Genomic DNA, 21,432 nt, shown 5'->3' with positions numbered 1-21,432 from the left:
CAGTGCATGCCCATGCCATCACGTTGCCTCCACCATGTTTTACAGAGGATGTGGTGTGCCTTGGATCATGTGCCGTTCCCTTTCTTCTCCAAACTTTTTTCTTCCCATCATTCTGGTACAGGTTGATCTTTGTCTCATCTGTCCATAGAATACTTTTCCAGAACTGAGCTGACTTCATGAGGTGTTTTTCAGCAAATTTAACTCTGGCCTGTCTATTTTTGGAATTGATGAATGGTTTGCATCTAGATGTGAACCCTTTGTATTTACTTTCATGGAGTCTTCTCTTTACTGTTGACTTAGAGACAGATACACCTACTTCACTGAGAGTGTTCTGGACTTCAGTTGATGTTGTGAACGGGTTCTTCTTCACCAAAGAAAGTATGCGGCGATCATCCACCACTGTTGTCATCCGTGGACGCCCAGGCCTTTTTGAGTTCCCAAGCTCACCAGTCAATTCCTTTTTTCTCAGAATGTACCTGACTGTTGATTTTGCTACTCCAAGCATGTCTGCTATCTCTCTGATGGATTTTTTTTTTTTTTGAGCCTCAGGATGTTCTGCTTCACCTCAATTGAGAGTTCCTTAGACCGCATATTGTCTGGTCACAGCAACAGCTTCCAAATGCAAAACCACACAATTGTAATCAACCCCAGACCTTTTAACTACTTCATTGATTACAGGTTAACGAGGGAGACGCCTTCAGAGTTAATTGCAGCCCTTAGAGTCCCTTGTCCAATTACTTTTGGTCCCTTGAAAAAGAGGAGGCTATGCATTACAGAGCTATGATTCCTAAACCCTTTCTCCGATTTGGATGTGAAAACTCTCATATTGCAGCTGGGAGTGTGCACTTTCAGCCCATATTATATATATAATTGTATTTCTGAACATGTTTTTGTAAACAGCTAAAATAACAAATCTTGTGTCACTGTCCAAATATTTCTGGCCCTGACTGTAATTCATGGACCGTGTCTGCAGTCTCATAACATGGTAGAATATATTCTGATGAAGAGGTGCAAAACACTCATTGCTGGGGAACTGCCCCTATGAACAGTAGAAAGCGCGTCACCTTTAAGAGACAGTGCTACCCTGTTCCTGTCCTATGGACTGGCCGGTGCAGCTGGCGCTCCTGTCACATGGACTGGCTGGTTCAACAGGAGCCTTCCTTCTGAACTGAGAGCTTTTGTACTAACCTAACAGAGGAGAGTGAGAAGAGCTTAGGGATGGACAGGACAAGTTGTGCCTGTGTGTGTGTGCAGAGAGAGACGCTGCCTGTGTGGAGTCTGGGTACCACGGTGTCGGAAGAGGTACAGCGCCTTCTCCCAGACATTTACCGCAATCCGGACCGTTAGAGACCCCTGGTCACTGTTGGGAGAGTACAGAACCGAGGAGAAGATGCTCCCAAGGCCAGTGACTCCTAACCGAGGAAAACATGCATACTGGCAGAGTCCAGAGATTCCTGGCCCGTGTCAGAAGAGAAGCTTCTACCTGCCCTGCTGGAAAAAGTGTGCACCAACAAATATTATGGAACCAAACCCCCAGGAGTGATTTCCCCCTCAGCGGTAGTATGAGTTTCAATCAGTTTGTGCACTTAGTAGGGCGTAGTGTAGGCCTCAATAGCCAGAGCGTGGCATCCACGCAGCCCCGATAGCGGACGACTGCTAGGTCGTAGTTTAGTGCAGTTTCTAACATACTTTGCCTGTCTTGTATGCTGCCTATCTGTGTTTGTAATAATTGGGGCGACGCACTATTGGTACACTATAGCTAGAATCTGAAGCTTGTTGAACTTTACTGTTGCCACATTGTATACCCCTATTTGCTTTTCCTACTGCTTCTCCCCTGCCTGTAAATAAAGCTTCACCCTAGTTTCTGCCACCTCGTCTTGTGTACCATAGTTTTACTCTGCACCACAGTGGTCCCTCAACCATTGCTTCAGCTGTGCAGCCGAAGTACAAGTATGCACTTTTATTCCTAAATATAGCTATTGTTATGTATTAACCTCAAAAGATTATATTATACCATGCTATGAGCTTGCTGACACCTTCTATTATTTTTTTATTTAGCTTATTTATTGGTTATTATTATTATTATTATTATTATTTATTTATAGAGCACCATTGATTCCATGGTGCTGTACATGAGAAGGGGGTTACATACAAAATACATATACAAGTTACAGTAGACAGACTAGTACAGAGGGAAGAGGGCCCTGCCCTTGCGGGCTTACATTCTATAGGATTATGGGGAGGAGACAGTAGGTGCGGTGTAGGTGGGGCGGCAGCTCATACTTTTTTGGCCAAAGTAGTGTCTGTATTATTGAATGAGTTACTATTTATTCTATGTGACTAATAGAGATCCATGTTTTTATATGAGATGTTTCATTGCATGTATTTGTGCAGCTTTGGCACAATTGTGGATTTGCTTAATATATTGTATAATGTGACCCTATACGAAAAGACAGAGCCGGGCTTCATCTACAAGCCTCTTATCCATTCTTCTGTGAAATGTTCATCTATACAAACTGTTAAAATTAAGTCAAATCCTCATTTTATCCACAGTGGAAATTTCTGCTATGCTGAGTGAGGACATACATCAGAGATTTCACAGAGATTTCAGTAATTCAATGCAAAAAGAGAAACACATATATTATATAGCGTAATTACAAACAGTGTGATCTAATTCTAGTGTTTATTTATGTTAATGTTGACGATTATAGCTTGAGCCAATGAAAACCCATAAGTCATTTTCTCAGAAAATTAGAATAATTACCACAAAACACCTGCAAAGGCTTCCTAAGCGTTTAAAATAGCCGATGCTGCGATGCCGAGCGCAATAGTCCCCGCCCCCGTTGCAGCTGCGATATCCTTGTGATAGCTGCCGTAGCGAACATTATCGCTACGGCAGCTTCACATGGACTCGCCTGTCCTGGGACGTCGCTCTGGCCGGCGACCCGCCTCCTTATTAAGGGGGCAGGTCGTGCGGCGTCACAGCGACGTCACACGGCAGGCGGCCAATAGGAGCAGAGGGGCGGATATGAGCGGGATGTAAACATCCCGCCCACCTCCTTCCTTCCGCATATCCTACGGAAGCCGCAGAGACGCCGGTAGGAGATATTCCTCGCTCCTGCGACTTCACACACAGCGATGTGTGCTGCCGCAGTAGCGATGAACAACATCGGACCGTCGCGTCAGCGTAATTATGGATTACGCCGACGCTGTACCGATGATACAATTATGACGCTTTTGCGCTCGTTAATCGTATCATCGAACCTGTACACACTACGATGTCACATGCGATGCCGGAAGTACGTCATTTTCAATTTGACCCCACCGACATCGCACCTGCGATGTCGTAGTGTGCAAAGCCCGCCTTAGTCTGGTTCTGTAGGCTACACAATCATTAGGAAGACTGCTGACTTGATAGATGTCCAGAAGGCAGTCATTGACACACTCCACAAGGAGGGTAAGCTACAAAAGGTCATTGCTAAAGAAGCTGGCTGGTTACAGAGTGCTGTATTCAAGCATACTAATGGAAGGTTGAGTGGAAGGAAAAAGTGTGGTAGAGCAACTGAGATAACCACAGCCTTGATAGGATTGTTAAGAAAAGGCCATTCAAAAATATAATATATGTGTTTTCCTTTTTGTATTGAATTACTGAAATAAATTAACTTTTTGATGATATTCTATTTTATTTAGCTACACATGTAGATACAATGGATATAACCTACCTGCTGCATACTCCATGACCATACACAGATGACGGTTATTTGGAAAGGAGCACAACATTGAGGCCACAAAGGGACAATCCGAAAATGTTAGGATGTCCCTCTCTAGAAAGGCCCGATCAAGTCTTGTTTTATCTTTCAGGTTCTGCTTGTTCAGCTTCTTCATAGCGAACATCTTGTTTGTGTCATTATGGCGCACTAAGTGGACGGCTCTGTAGAGGAGGAAAATCCATGATTTAGAATGAATTCTTACTAACAGTCTCTCTATAAACTTCATCAAATCATCTTCTGTACTAATTGTTAATACTAAATGTATGGCCATCACTATAATTGCATATAGAAAACCATGAAATAACATTACATCACTGATCATCTATGTCACATCTTAATTGACCTGAATAATTACAGTTAGGTGAGGACAGTATAAATGAGCAAAATAATTATAATGAAAAAGGATTTAACTCAAATTTTACAAAGATCCACATTCGCCAAAATGGCAATTTTTTGTAATCTGCTTCCCTACGGCTTGGCAAAATGGCGAGCATTGGACACTATTTTCTAAACCTTATAAGGCCATAAAATTGTTAAAAATGAAACATATTCTTATATTCTCCTCTCCAGCCCCTCCAACTCAACCATCTGGTCCTTTCCACGGATGTTCAAATATCTGCTGCTAGATCTTAAATCCAAAAGTGTCTTAGGCTGGGACGGCTCTTCCAGAAATGATGAGGCCTGGGAAGACTCTGTGAAAGCACATGAAAGGTCACAGTGTCTTGATATTGTGACTAGTGTTGAGCGGACCCGAACTGTAAAAATCCGGACCCGCGCAGTTTCAGCGCCCGATCCGGGTCTGACCCGGACGTGGGAATCTGGCTGCACGATCCGGATTCTCTCTCTCTCTCTCCCTCCCTCTCCCACTCTCTCTCTTTCTCTCTCTCTATCCCTCTCTCTCTCTCTCGTCCCCGGATTCCGTTCCTCGTTGACATATATAGGTCCGGATTCCGGATTGGATCCGGACTTCTTTGTCAACCCGCCACTGATCCGCCGGACCCGGATTATTGCCAGTCTGCTCAACTCTAATTGTTACCCTTTGTTCACCTGCACATAACCCTCCTGGGCCACCTCAAAGCCAGAAGATCTGGCCCAGTATGAGCAGTGGTGATCTGAAGATGCTGTGAGGACCTAACCGGTAACAATGAGATGTGGAGGGGTCAGAGAGGTGAACAAAAAGGTGAGTATAAGTGTGTCTTTCATTTTTATGTTCAATCTATTTTATTAGGTATCTTTTCAGAATTACAATAATCATCATGAGCGTATATTGAAAACATTTACAAATTTTCAACACAAAAATGTAACGAACTGTTAAGTTATGTCCTTTTGTGTCCTAAGACACAAATCCCTCCGTCCATTCCGAACCTCACAAACGTATCCCTGTGACCTTCTTTAGATGAGTTCATTCAAAGATAGGAATGTAGCCAAAAACAACTACATTTGGACTTCCTGGGTCACTAGGACAGAATATCTTAAGAAATATTATACTGTTCGTCACTTCCAGAGAGGTTAATGACTTCATCAAGACAATAGATAAGAATGAGTAAAGAACAGCGTGAAAGATAAAGATGAGAGAGAAGAGAAAGCAGGGGGAAGGGAGAGGGGGAGAGGGGGGCGAGGGGGTGGGGGGGAGGGAATGGGAGGAGAGGTGGGGGGAGGGGAAGGGAAAGAAGTCACCCGGGGGACCCGTGGACATGGGTCAAACCGAAGTCCCTTTTCTTCCTTCCATATATCCCCGCACAGGTAAGTGTCCCTGCCACACCATTTCAAGGTCTCTCAAAATAGCTTGTGGAAATCCGTGGAGTCATGGAAACTCATCCACTCACTCCAGGTTGTATAGAACTTATCTCCATATCCAGAGAGGTCAGCCGACATTTCCTCCATTCTGTAGATATCGGTCATTTCCGAATACCATTCTGTGATTGGAGGAATTGTGGTCGTTTTCCAATGTCTTGGAATTACCGAGTGGGCGGCTGTTATGCAGAATCTCAGGACGTCTTTCTTGTGGTAAGAGATTGACTGTGGCAAAATGGAAAGTAGGGCAATTTTAGGAGAACTCACCACCTGTCTCCCAGTTATGAGTCGGTAATTGTCAAATACCTTCGTCCAAAAGGGTTTTATCAACTGGCACTCCCACCAGATATGAATCATGGTGCCCGTCTCCTTGTTACATCTCCAACATATTTGGGAGTGTCTTTCATTTTTTACATTTTACGTTTTGTAGGCTCTAGGTTCTGGTGAAACCCTAGAACCCAATAATGGACAATACATTTCCAGAGAGTAACTTCTTTTTGAATCGTATTTCCTTGGAAAGACTGCATGAACCGGCAAATTAGAATTTTGCCAAATCCGCTGGACAATAATGAGGACTCATATAATTTCCTTATGGTCATATTGTATGGACAGGGCACAGAGACAGAGGCATTGTCATCAGGAGTACTATGAAATGTATATTATGTCAAAATAAAACTCACCCATAAGCTCCACTGCTGATCAGTTTGATCTGTTTAAAATCAGTTTTACAAGGATTTCTCCCTGAGTTCGATGATCTGATCAAGGCCTAGAAATAATAGGAAATAGCAATAAGACATAGAAGCTGCAGGAAAATAAAAGCTCCAGATGCAGGAACTTCTCCTCTATGTTATGTACCCACTGATTACACTGCAGGAAATGAATGTGATACAAGTCAAACCCTCCACAGACACTAATAAGAGGATATCCCCTATACACAGATATCATTGTACTGCAGGGGATGATAAGGGGCATCACTCAAAGGAGACAGGAATACTAATGCCATCATCACAGACAATAGATCTGATCTACATAAGAACAGGAATATCCCATTGTAATATGGGGTATAATATTTTATGTCTAATTCATACGCCGTTATCTGATAATATACAGATGTTTTCCCTGATACTTACATTGGCAGATTCGTGGATCTCTGGTGTCTCACATATTCCACCATCAGTAATTGCCGGCACAGTTATTTCTAAAATAATGACAAAACAATGAAGAGATGTCATGTATTAGGCTAGATTAGTATGTAATATATAACACATCCATATAATGAAGGCAATGAGAAGACCTCTGTAAACGGTATAGTACTAGGTATTTGGTATTCTAGTCATACTGTATATATATTTATGGCACATCCATAGATAAATATACTACAGCATAAATGTGCGATTGTTCAGGATCTGATTACTGTTCTTTTCATTTTATAAGATGCACTGGAATATAAGACGCACCCCAATTTTATAAAAAAAAAAAGGAGGGGTCCGTCTTATAATACTGTGCTGTACTACAAGAGGGGGTCTGCAGCAGTAGTAGAGCGGGGTCACAGAAGACAGGGGTGGTGGTGGAGGAGGGCGATGCTGCGGGGGATGCAGCGGGTGTCCCAGATGCTCGCTGAGGGCACTGTGAGTTAGGAGGAGCATCCAGAAACTGTCAGTGGTGTGGGTTTCAAACAAATGGTGCCCGGAGTCGGTGCAAGCGCAGATGGAGCTCTTGGCTCAATGACAAGTCGAGATCTCATCTGTGCACACGCCACCTCCGTGCACCATTTTCCCTCACCGCCAATATTTTCAGAATGGCGGCCTCTGCCACACAGCCAGCAGCACAGCACCTGCAGAATCTCCCCTGCCTCCTGTGACCCCTCTCCACCAGCCCCAGTAAGCTACATTTAGATTATAAGACGCACCCCTCATTTTAATTCCACATTTTTGAGAGGAAAGGTGCGTCTTATAATCCGAAAAATGTGGTAATTCTTGAACAATTACATAATTGGGGACCTACGAGCCTCTTTGTACATGTAGGAGCTGAGAAGAGCACAGAAAAGCAGAATTACAGGAGCCCCCTCCATTATAGTCTATAGGGGTTTCTGGAGCCATCACTGGCCCCATACAGTGAATGAAGAGTAAATCTCCATATTCTCTGCCGTTCTCTATAATATCTCGATATTTGAATGTAACATATTAGATTACCGGCTTACCTTCAGTCAGATCATTTTGTATCTCACGCTGACTAACATTAGAGTCAGAGATATTTGGGTTTTGTCCCTCTTCGGAGTCACCTTCTGCTGTTTCCTGATGGTTATAACATGTACAATTAATATAATATTTCCCAAATTCTAAATTACTGTATACATAAGACAGGAAGGACCGAACCTGGATTTACTGGATAATTTCAGTATTGGACCTACTATACACAGCCGCTCCCTCCAGTAACTCCACATTAATATATAAGGGACTTGTATCTACAACTGCTCTCTATTAACCTGTGTTATCAGAACTGCAGCATTTACAAGATGGAAGATTGTAAAGATTGAGCAAAACGGGCGGAAATGCAAACTCTGCATCACTGATGATGGAGCCGCACAGACAGGCTGTCATAAAATATCCTGTGCCTGCCTGGAGCCGACAGGGACGCCTCTAATATAATAAATCTGCTATATAACTGGTAATCTGGAGAAGATCAGACAACAAGGACATGTAACATAGAAGATGGTGGATCCTTACCAGGTTCTCCAGGGAGTGGAGCGGACGCTCCAGTACATCCAGGACATTTTGGGCAAGTTCTTTAAAAACCGCCAATTCACCACATTGGGATTTCCGTTCAGCCTATAAAGATGGAAATAAATATAGAAGGAAAATCATGAGGGAAAGTGCAGAATGATGAGACCATTTATGTCACCATTTTACCCCTACAATTGCTACATATCAGGATATTTGGTGCAGGTTTTATATTATATTAGTGACAGTGTAAAGAACAGTTTTCTCTAAAAAAAACTCAACAAAACAAAACTTGTATTCCATTACTAATTTTATTATTATTATATGGTGTGAGCAGATTGTCTGCTATTCACCTGTTGTACTAATGTCCTGATGTTCTGCTGTAAATGCTCAAGGTATTTTGTAGTAATACAACCTTCGTGATACCGTTTCCCCAAAAAATAAACCTACCCCCAAAATAAACCCCATTGGGATTTTATGGGCTTTTTCCAGTATGCTTAAAATATAAGCCCTACTCCAAAAATAAGCCCTAGTTGCGGTTGCATTAAGAAGTGTCCAAGCAGCTAAAAAGTTAAAGAATACAGCAGGACCCTTCATCAAAGAAGGCAGACACCCCCAAAAAAAGCAGACCACCTCCAAAAAGAAACAAAAAACAAAATTATTCACCAGACCTCAAAATTTACAGTTGGTAAGTGCCGATGGTGGATGGACTCTCACATAGAGATCTGCATCACTGTTAGGTCCCCTTATCATTCCAGCTGCATTGCATTGCAGCTTTCACAAACAGGTTGGGTACCAGTATCACTCCGCACGAGTGATACTGCTTCCACTCACCAGGGAAGACATCTGCTGCAGAATCCAGGGGGATCTGACAGTGATGCAGATTTGTATGAGAGAGCCCATTTACTTGCCAACTCTAATTATTTGGGGTCTGGTAGGTGCGATTCTTTTATGGGGTGTCTGCTTTCTTTTGAGGGTAAACTTACAGTACATAGAGAATAATACATTTAAGCGGGTAATTTAAAGCTTTGAATATATGGTGAGTACCCACTATTATAGGACAGTTCTGCACCATGAGAATAGCAGCTCAGATAAGAAAATGTGCATCTGAACCAGTAATAGGATAACACAAAATGTTGATGTTCCAGAATGTGATGACATGATTATATTTGAATAAATGTTCCTTGTTGTTCATAGAAAAATATAAAACACCCCTTGAAAATAAACCTTGTGATGTAATCTTAAAGGGGTATCTGCTTTTCATAGGAAGTGGCCTAGCAACAGTTAAGGCGGCAACACTTTAGGCTGAGCATCAGTACCAAATGCTGGAATACTGTCACAGCTAGGTTTTTGCAAGCATTGCCGACTCATGGCAGCAGCAGGATCTGGCAAAACTTCAGATTCCTGCACTCTGCCTGCTAACTTCTCTGATGTTTCAATAATTTTTATTGTACTTTAAATTTAAACGAATATTACATAATGAACTGCATTTATAAGTTTGTTTAAATACATTCTGAATAAGTACACATACATTTAGCATTTAGTATTTTTATGGGGTAAGGAATGAGAGGTTGGGGAGGGTAAATTAGGGAAGAAGAACCTTATTCGGGGCAAACTTGGAAGGATCAAGGAAAATAATGGAAGGGTAAGTGGTAAAGGGAGACTTAACCTTAATATAAAAAGATTATAAGAGTAAAAAAAATAGAAAAAATGAAATGAAGAACAGATAGAAAAAGAGGGAAAAGGTTGGGTAAGGGAGACAGAGGCGGTTTTTTTATATATTTGGAGTATAGTGTCTTTGAGAAATCTCTAAATGTAAGTAGATTGTCAAAGAGTAGTAAATGTTGCCCTATATAGTTTAGGATTCATATATATATATATATGTATATATATATATATTCAATATTTTATGTGTAATTTATATGCCGTTATCCGATAATATACAGATGTTTTCCCTGATACTCACATTGGCAGATTCGTGGATCTCTGGTGTCTCACATATTCCACCATCAGTAATTGCCGGCACAGTTATATCTAAAATAATGACAAAACAATGAAGAGACGTCATGTATTAGGCTAGATTAATATGTAATATATAACACATCCATATAATGAAGACAATGAGAAGATCTCTGTAAACGGTATAGTACTAGGTATTTGGTATTCTTGTCATACTGTATATATTTATGGCACATACATAAATAGATATACTGCAGCATAAATGTGTGATTGTTCAGGATCTGATTACTGTACTTTTCGTTTTATAAGATGCACTGGAATATAAGACGCACCCCAACTTTATAGAAAAAAAAGGAGGGGTCTGTCTTATAATCCTGTGCTGTCCTACAAGAGGGGGGGCTGCAACAGTAGTAGAGCGGGGTCACAGAAGACAGGGGTGGTGGTGGAGGAGGGCGATGCTGCGGGGGATGCAGAGGGTGTCCCAGATGCTCGCTGAGGGCACAGTGAGGCAGGAGGAGCATCCAGAAACTGTCAGCGGTGTGGGCTTCAAAGAAATGGTGCCCGGAGTCGGTGCAAGCGCAGATGGAGCTCTTGGCTCAATGAAAAGCCGAGATCTCATCTGCGCACGCGCCACCTCCGTGCACCATTTTCCCGCACCGCCAATATTTTCAGAATGGCGGCCTCTGTCACACAGCCCGCAGCACAGCACCTGCAGAATCTCCCCTGCCTCCTGTGACCCCTCTCCACCAGCCCCAGTAATCTACATTCGGATTATAAGACGCACCCCTCATTTTTAATCCAAATTTTTGAGAGGAAACATGCATCTTATAATCCGAAAAATGTGGTAATTTTTGAACAATTACATAATTGGGGACCTACGAGCCTCTTTGTACATTTAGGAGCTGAGAAGAGCACAGAAAAGCAGAATTACAGGAGCCCCCTCCATTATAGTCTATAGGGGTTTCTGGAGCCATCACTGGCCCCATACAGCGAATGAAGAGTAAATCTCCATATTCTCTGCCGTTCTCTATAATATCTCGATATTTGAATGTAACATATTAGATTACCGGCTTACCTTCAGTCAGATCATTTTGTATCTCACGCTGACTAACATTAGAGTCAGAGATATTTGGGTCTTGTCCCTCTTCGGAGTCACCTTCTGCTGTTTCCTGATGGTTATAATATGTACAATTAATATATTTCACAAATTCTAAATTACTGTATACATAAGACAGGAAGGACCGAACCTGGATTTACTGGATAATTTCAGTATTGGACCTACTATACACAGCCGCTCCCTCCAGTAACTCCACATTAATATATAAGGGACTTGTATCTACAACTGCTCTCTATTAACCTGTGTTATCAGAACTGCAGCATTTACAAGATGGAAGATTGTAAAGATTGAGCAAAACGGGCGGAAATGCAAACTCTGCATCACAGATGATGGAGCCGCACAGACAGGCTGTCATAAAATATCCTGTGCCTGCCTGAAGCCGACAGGGACGCCTCTAATATAATAAATCTGCTATATAACTGGTAATCTGGAGAAGATCAGACAACAAGGACATGTAACATAGAAGATGGTGGATCCTTACCAGGTTCTCCAGGGAGTGGAGCGGACGCTCCAGTACATCCAGGACATTTTGGGCAAGTTCTTTAAAAAACGCCAAATCACCACATTGGGATTTCCGTTCAGCCTATAAAGATGGAAATAAATAGAAAAGGAAAATCATGAGGGAAAGTGCAGAATGATGAGACCATTTATGTCACCATTTTACCCCTACAATTGCTACATATCAGGATATTTGGTGCAGGTTTTATATTATATTAGTGACAGTGTAAAGAACAGTTTTCTGTAAAAAAAAATAAAAAAAAACTTGTATTCCATTATTTATTTTATTTTTATATGGTATGAGCAGATTGTCTGCAATTTACCTGTTGTACTAATGTCCTGATGTTCTGCTGTAAATGCTCAAGGTATTCTGTAGTAATACAACCTTCGTAATACTGTTCCCCCAAAAAATAAACCTACCCCAAAAATAAGCCCCAGTGGGATTTTATGGGCTTTTTTCCAGCATGTTTAAAATATAAGCCCTACTCCAAAGATAAGCCCTAGTTTCGGTTGCATTAGGAAGTGACTAAGCAGCTAAAAAGTTAAAGAATACAGCAGGACCCTTCATCAAAGAAGGCAGACCCCCCCAGAAGAAAGCAGACCCCCCATCCCACCACCCAAAAAAAAAGAAAAAACAACATAATCATTCACCAGACCTTAAACACTTAGGCGGGCTTTACACGTTGTGACATCGCTACCGATATATCGTCAGGGTCACGGTTGTTGTGACGCACATCCGGCGCCGGTTGCGACATTGCAATGTGTAAATCCTAGGAGTGACGATGAACGAGTGTGAAACAGTCAAAAAACGCTGATCTGTGTCACGTCGTTCATTTTCATAATGTCGCTCCTGCTACAGATACGATGTTGTTTGTCGTTCCTGCAGCACCACACATCACTGTGTGTGAAGCCACAGGAACGACAAACATCTCCTTACCTGCGTCCACCGGCTATGCAGAAGGAAGAAGGTGGGTGGGATGTTATGTCCCGTTCATCTCCGCCCCTCCGCTTCTATTGGCCGGCCACTTAGTGACGTCGCGGTGACGTTGCGGTGACGCTGAACGCACCTCCCCCTTGAAGGAGGGATTGTTCGGTGATCACCGTGACGTCGCCGACCAGGTATGTGCGTGTGAAGCTGCCGTAGCAATAATGTTGGCTACGGCAGCAATCACCATATATTGCATGCGTGACGGGGGCAGGTGCTATCGCGTCGGCATCGCTAGCATTTGCTAGTGATGTCGCAACGTGTAAAGCCCGCCTTTCAGTTGGCAAGTGCCGATGGTGGATGGACTCTCACATAGAGATCTGTGTCACTGTTAGGTGCCCTCACCATTCCAGTTGCATTGCATTGCAGCTCTCACAACGAGGTTGGGTACCAGTATCACTCCGCACGAGTAATACTGCGAGTAATACTACTTCCACTCCCCAGGGGACATCTGCTGTAAAATCCAGGGGGATCTGACAGTGACGCAGATTTGTATATGAGAGCCCATTCACTTGCCAACTCTAATTATTTGGGGTCTGGTAGGTGCGATTCTATTAAGGAGTATTTTCTTTCTTTTGAGGGTAAACTTACAGTACATAGAGAATAATACGTTTAAGCAGGTAATTTATACCTTTGAATATATGGTATATACCTGTGGCGCCATGGACTAGCCAGGTCGTCACAGATAACACACAAACACCCCCACCCCCATCAGACAGGGACACCAGCCAAACAAAAACCCTTGTTGCCTCCCTCCAGTGTCTGATGTCCACACCAGGTGGGGCGGAGCCAAGCGGTTGGCCCCACCCACCGAGGAGTTCACAGGCCTGGAGGCGGGAAAAGTGACAGATAGAGTTTGGAGTTTGAAGTGAGAGGAGTGAGCACTTGAGTGTCTGGGTTTGTGGCCCAGGCACTGACAGCAAGGTTGGCAGACGGTGGTGGTTGTCTGCAGGAGTGGTGAAGCAACGCGGAACCGTAGGACCGGGGTTCGGGCGTTGGCCCGCCGGTACCGACCGGGGAGCGAAGTGAAGCCAGCACACACAGGCAGGGCCATCGGACCCCGACCAGGCTTGGAGCCGCCGACAATAGTCAAATCCGAATGTGACCGGAACCCCAGGGGTTTCCTAACAACCAAAGACCCGATAGAAGGCAACCGCCCACACCGTGAGGGTATACAGCTACCGCCTAAGGCTAGAGACCCAAGGGCCAGCGCCTACGGGCAAACGGGCTCCTCCGGCATCCATCCACCGGGGAGTGGACTACCGTTGGGGATCCATAGTAGTCAACTGAGTACATCAAGGTGCAGGGAAAGACAGCCACCATCACCTGTCCGGGGAGAGACACTGCAGCCGGTTGCGGGACCCGTCCATCCATCCGTTTGGTTTACCAGAGACTCTGTCATTGACTGCCTGAGTGAATATACCAGTGCCATCCGGCACCGCACCGCGCTGCCCCTGCAAACCTGCACCCTAGCCATCCAGCCTCCCCGTATCAACACCGGGCCCCGGGAACACCGACCCCTACCCACGGAGGGGGAAAACAACATCCCAGCTGCTCCCTATCATCGCTCCCGGGATCCCCGTCACCAGCAGAGGTGGTGCCCATCTTCACTATGACCCGTGGGTGGCGTAACGGACTAAATCCCCCAAACCAACCACCCCTTTCACTTATACGCGAGGAGCGCCGCTCGAGTCCCCGGATCCGGCCCACCGCTCGAGCCACCGAGCAGCAGCAGTCGCACCACCGCCGGACCCGAGTGTTAGCGAGCGCGCAGCAGCGGCGGCGTCCTCCCCGCCCGCGACATACCCACTATTATAGGACTGGTTCTGCACTATGAGAATAGCAGCTCAGATAAGAAAATGGTCATCTGAACCAGTAATGGGATTAGCACAAAATGTTGATGTTCAAGAATGTGATGACATGATTATATTTGAATAAATGGTGATTGTTGTTCATGGAAAAATATAAAACACCCCCTGAAAATAAACTCTAGCGCCTCTTTCAGGTATAAAAAATAATATAAGACCCTGTCTTATTTTCGGGGATACACGGTATTTGGTCAGGCAGTCCCTTACTAGCTCCTTAACCTGCCGGTAAGTGAAGCTGAGGACGCCATCGGGTTGTGGTAGCACAAAGTCAGGAGTATAGGTGGTAAGAATGCCCTGAAGTTTTGCCAACACCAGAAGTTTATCTGCAGGATTTCCAGACATTTCAATCAAGTCTAAGTGCAGTCAGTATATCACTAGCTATGCAGCTAAACACTGACAACAATGACACTGTGTCACTGTGACACAGGGGGTGTAATTACTTGTATATGTAGTGGTGGTGAATCTTTCAGCATTCTATAACCTGTATGCCCATATTAACAGTTTAAAAAGATCAAAGTAGTGACAGATTCCCTTTAAGGTGACAACACCATAGGCTGAGCATCACTACCATATGCTACAATGTAAAACAGAGCTATAAGTATTTTACTCTTCTGATCAATGAGGGTATTTTATACTGTTAGATAAATTATTAATGTATGTTATACAAAATAAAATCATAATTTTGTATTTCGGATTGCGTCGCTAAAAGAAGTATCCTTCCTGAGGGACCAGGGCTGGACTGGGAATGAAAATAGGTGGCATTTGAATCAAACAGGTTCATAGTGCACCCCCACACCCACTACCGAAGATGGAGGTCTCTATTACAAATATGACCCTGTTTGATATTGGAGAACCTCTAAATATTATTACTAGTAATCCCAGCACTATATAAAGGGGATCAACTATGCCTCAAAATAATAATCATAACGTAATTTGGGCAGATTGTCTATTTACCTGTTGCACCAATGTCCTGATGTTCTGCTGTAAATGCTCAAGGTATTCTGAGGTAATATGACCTTGATGATATTTGGTCAGGCAGCCGCTTACAAGCTCCATAACCAGCCGGTAAGTGAAGCTGAGGGCGCCATCGGGTGGTGGTAGCACACTTTCAGGGCTATAGGTGGTAAGAAGTCCCTGGAGTGGTGCCAACTCCTGAAAATTGTCTGGTGCAATTCCAGACATTTTAATCAAATTCAATTCAATCAAATTAAATTCAATCAAATTCAATCGCAATCAATCGCAATCAGTATATCACTAGCAAAAGTAGCTAAACACTGACCAACAATGACACCGGGGGTAGTCAAAGTGACACAAGAGGTGCAAACACTTGCATAAGCAGTGGTTCTGAATTATGATGTCATAATAGCAGTGATTCCATAATGGAATCTTGTGATGTAATCTTAAAGGGGCATCTGCTTTTCCTAGGAAGTGGCCTAGCAACAGTTAAGGCGGCAACACTTTAGGCTGAGTATCAGTACCAAATGCTGGAATACTGTCACTGCTAGGTTTTTGCAAGCATTGCCGACTCATGGCAGCAGCAGGATCTGGCAAAACTTCAGATTCCTGCACTCTGCCTGCTAACTTCTCTGATGTTTGTGATCAGTGTCACTCAGACGTCAACTCACAGACCTGTGGTTCATGGGCAGGTTAGCAAGAGTTAATTTCTGCTGGACTGCTTGTTAGTCTTTTTGGTCACATGCTATGGGGGAACCTGTTATGTTTGTTCTCCTCCTATACATGCTAGCTGTATTGTTCTTATGGTGCCAGCTATAGCTTGACTGTACCTGGCCTGGAGAGGTGGATTAATCCAGGCTTCCAGGTGATTGTGACATTATTGTTGTGTGCAGTTATGGTGTTAACCCTTGTTGTCTTTTTGTTGCTGCAATACTTTCCTTCCTTTTTCCTTTAGTTTCTTACTCTTAGTGGGTCCCCTAGCATTAGGAACTGCATGGGAGCCCCTTGTGCTTTGCTATCCTACAGTCACATTGGCATAAAGATACTGACAAGCAAAACGAAAACAATGTTTTGAACTTTTAACTTTCTGGCTCCATATCTCACTATTCAGTAGAAGTTCGAAAAAGAGACTACCTTCATTTTATAGACAACAGTCACATTGTGACATTATAGCTGGTCCTACTTTCACTGCATTCCAGCATGGATCCTGTTATTGCTCTAGGGAGACAATTGCAAGCCTTCTCTTTAGGTAGCTGACTTAAAAGGGGTGGTAGAGCAGGACGCTCAGTCCACCACACCAGAGCAATTATCCCTGGTCGCTGGATCATCGGAACCCAAACTGCATCTCCTGTAAAGATATTCGCGGGAACACTGCCGGTTTGCTACTTTCAGAGAGACGTGTAAGTTATACTTCCATTTACGTCCCCACTCATCTGGTGGTGAGGATCAGCAGGTGGGAATTATTGTGTCTCTTTTGAGTGACGGCTCACAATCGAGGTTCTTTTTCTTGCCCTCTGATTCACAGGGTTTTTTTTTACGGTGTACAGGTTTTTTCGGCACTCGGGCTCATCAATGATGATCTTAGTCGAGCTTAAGATCTGTTCACTGCAACAGTGGGATCTGGCTGTGGAGGATTACTGTTCTGAACTCTGGCACTGGTCCACAGATACACTGTGGAATGACTCTACTCTGAAAATCGAGATTTTCTGAGAGGGTAAAGAAGGTGTTGGTTATGTATCAACCCCCTCCTTCTTTAGAGTGTGCTATGTCTTTGGTAATATGTATTGATCGTCAATTTTGTCAGAGGAACCATAAATCTAAATCATCTGGGCACGGTATTTCTGTACCTATATTATCTTCAGAGGCCTCACTTGAAGCCATGCAGCTCGAAGGGACATTCTGTGTGTTGGGGGGAACCTCAACTGCACTCAAAAGTGTTGGAGTCTATTTTTTCTGTGGCAAAAAGGGACAGTTAATTAGTGCCTGTCCCTCTGTGCCCAAGGAAGATGGAAGTCGGAGAACTCCTGGACCCAGGTTCCTTGAGCAATCCCAACTTGGGTCTACATATATCCTCCACAATGGTGTCTCAATGTTTAATACCTGCAAGGTTTAAAGTTGAGGGCCAAGAAATCTCTATTATGTTTTTTCTTGATGGTGGTTCAGGGGCAACGTCAAGGTGTTTCAAGCACAAAAACCTCTTATTCATGAACATTATTCATGAATAAGAGCTTTTTGTGCTTGAAACGCGTTGACGTTTCCTTGTTTTTCAAATATGCTCCACATGCCCTTATGTTGGGTTTTTCATTTTCTTTAATAAATCATGTTTAGATTTCATTTCATTGCTGGTGTCGGATTTTCAGTCTTCCTTTAATCGTTGATAACTACTGAACCGTGAGAGCAACTGGATCTTTACTCTGGATAGCAAAGAAAAGATCTTATATTATTGATAAGGTTACTATTAATTATGCTATAAGGGAACCACACTTAGACAAAATATTTTTTTCACTAATCAGTTTCCCTTTACCAATACCATTTATTGCTTTATATATGACTACATAAGCTTGAGACAGTCTTAATGCCCATTTGTTATCCTTCTTTTGTTGTCTATCAATATAGTTAATCTGGAATGAAATACAACTTTTTTGTACATATGTTAATGGGTAATCCACACCCCTTTTTAATTAGATTATACCTGGTGAAGGAAACCTTTCCATTTGTATATAGAGTGATCAGTAACCATAGTATATTAGACCATGATGAAGGTGTGCAGATAACGCCGAAATGCGTAGTGCTATCACTGTATATTTTTAGTTCCTTGCTCTGCCAACCATGTACTAGAATTAAATTTTAACGTGTTGAGCAATAAACATTTATACATTTTTTTAACATTTTTGATCCATGATATCAAGTCATTAATCTTTTAAGTTGTTCACAGAACTGTGGTCATCCACACTTGTGAGTTAAAAAGATGTCTGAAAAGATGGGGCTCCATCGGGCCGGAGCAGAAACCAGACGGGGTCCAAAGTTTCCATCTGCCTAATTATAGTGAGTGGTTCTTTAAGAAGTTTTGTCTGAGTCACTGTTTTGGGGATTTACATGGAAGCCTTGATGTAAGTGCTCAGTGGAGAGAGCAGGATAAATGTTAAACAAACCATATTCTGATTTTTGGGAAGTAGGAGGATCAAATTGACAACAGACCAGGAATAGTTCCTATTTTTTATTTTTACTCTGTTCAACTGTTCAACATGTGGTATTAGTGATATGAAGGATTTATTTTTCTGGTCGGTTGCATTTCAGCGTTACCAGATTTATATTGTTTTTTTGATGTTCTGCTTCAATTACACAGTCCGAATGCTTTTTTAGAATAAATTGTTTTTGTGTTGCCAGATTTTTGAGCTGTAACTTTTTTCTTTTTTGGTGAACAGGGCTATATGAGGGCTTTTTTTTGCACAATGAGTTGAAGATTTTGTGGGATACAATTTTGTGATATACAACATTTTTTGATCGCTTTTTATTCAGATTTTTAAGACACAAAATGAATATAAACCTGTAATTTGCTTATTGTTTTTATTTTTTATTATTGCACTGCTCAACATGCAGTAAAAGTAATAAGACCAATTTATTCTTTGGCTCAGTATGTTTACAGTGATACCAGACATATCGCTTTTTTATGGTTTGCTACTTTTACACACTAAAAACAATATTTTACAAAAAATAATTTGTTTTCTTATCACCATACTCTGAGGGCTGTAAATTTGTATTTTTTGCTGAATGAGACATATTAGGGCTTGTTTTTATGTATATCTCATTGTGCAACAGCTACTCATCCAATAGAACAAGAAATCTCTTTGTCTGTTTGTGCGTGTCAGATTGGGGTTGTCATGGTGGGACTTGTTGGATAATGAGGGATAGGGGTCCCTATGCTGTCCCTCACACTAGAAGGAGAACAAAGATGGCCGAAAGATGAGGCGCCGGTAACGGTACCGGAGAATGGAGACACCCATCCGACCAGTCTGCACTGCACAGCCCTCTAGGTGAGTATTATAAAGTGATTTTTATGTTCTACACAGCGGCCTGGGTTCTTATACACAGCACGTTCGAAGGCTGTATATAAGAGCCCACTGGTGGTGGCCAAAGCTTATAGGGGACATATCTGGTGACAGGTTCCCTTTAATATTACCAGAAAAATCTACTTTTATTTAATATCCAAATGAGGGTACTTTGATGCACCGTTGGTGTGGTCTTTGCTTTGGTGCACCATTGGGGTGGTCTTTGTGTCTGTGCACTGTTATGCTCTCCTTTTTGTATTTTACAGTCTTTTGTTTTTATTGACAGCTCTCCAATAGTAACAGTGAGTAGAGTTGAGCAAAGTTCTAGGTTCGAGGTTTGCCAATTTCATGTTCGAGTAATTTTGGGGGTGCTCGAGATCGAACGCCAATGCGAGCTTCATGCTAAAAGCTCGATAGCTCGTGTTACGTTCGAGAACGGTTCGATCAGCAAAAAGCCTGGCTAGTTACTAGCTGGCATTTCACTGTAATAGTGTGAGTCACTCTGTGATTCACATTATTATCTAATTTCAGCGTATAGTGTGCGGGGGCAGCGCGTTTAGATCAGTGCTGCTGGGATAATGGCGATCGCCATTTTTTTTTAAATTTTTTTTTTTTTCTTCCCTAAACGCGCATGCAGTGGGGTGGGCCAGCATGTCAGCCAATCCCAGACACACACACAGCTAAGTGGTCTTCTTTGCCAGAGAAGCAGGGGCATGTGTCATAGGCTGTCCATGTCACATGTCCTTGCATTATAAATACGGCCATTTTCCCTCACGGTGCCATTATCTGCTTTCTGCGTGTAGGTAGCAGTCACCGCTCACGCAGCTCCTGTCAGCGCTCTGGCTGTGTACGCTGTACACACAGCGCTCTACAGATTAGGTACAGAAGTTTATTTCAGCCCTTTTCAGGGCTCATTTTCTCGGGCTCAGAGCCATAGGTGACAGTCAGATCCGTGGAAACGCTGTATGCAGCTTCAGGTAACAGCGTCTGTGTACCTAAGCTCAGGGAATTCCTTGCTGCATTTCACCATTAGGAGTGATAGAAAGTGAGGCTTCCTTTCCTGTCCACTGGCCCAGAGAACCCGGCCACTGTACCCACCTGCCCACTTTTGCCACGCTATTTTTCTAGCAAACAGTGCTGAAACTTAGTGGCATCCAAAAAGTGGCTGCTATACTCCATTGTTGTCCCACTAGTGCCAAGCATTTTCCAGCACCTCTCCATTCAACCCTCATGCACATTTTGCTACTCTATTTTTATAGCAAACAGTGCTGAACATAAGTGACATCCAAAAAGTAGCTGCTATACTAATTTTGTGTCCCACTTGTGCCAAGCAAGTCCCAGCACCCCTGCATTCAACCCTCATGCACATTTTGCTACGCTATTGTTCTAGCAAACAGTGCTGAACATAAGTGGCATCCAAAAAGTGGCTGCTATACTCCATTGTTGTCCCACTGGTGCCAAGCATTTTCTAGCACCTCTGCATTCAACCCTCATGCACATTTTGCTACGCTATTTTTTTTTTTTTAACCAATAATTTTTATTTTTTTTTTACATATCATAACATAAACATGAGATAGACATTAATCACAATTGGGTCATAATAATATTGTGTTCTTTTGTGTTATCTCTCTTTAAACTATAAATCAAGAACCTTGAACTTCCCTAGCCCTCCCCCCAACCCACGCAGCCAGCTTCTTTTTTGACTTTATAGAGCTGGT

The sequence above is a fragment of the Anomaloglossus baeobatrachus genome, chromosome 5 (assembly GCF_048569485.1).
Source record: "Anomaloglossus baeobatrachus isolate aAnoBae1 chromosome 5, aAnoBae1.hap1, whole genome shotgun sequence".
In the NCBI taxonomy this organism is placed as follows: Eukaryota; Metazoa; Chordata; class Amphibia; order Anura; family Aromobatidae; genus Anomaloglossus; species Anomaloglossus baeobatrachus.
This window is presented reverse-complemented; position numbering follows the sequence as displayed.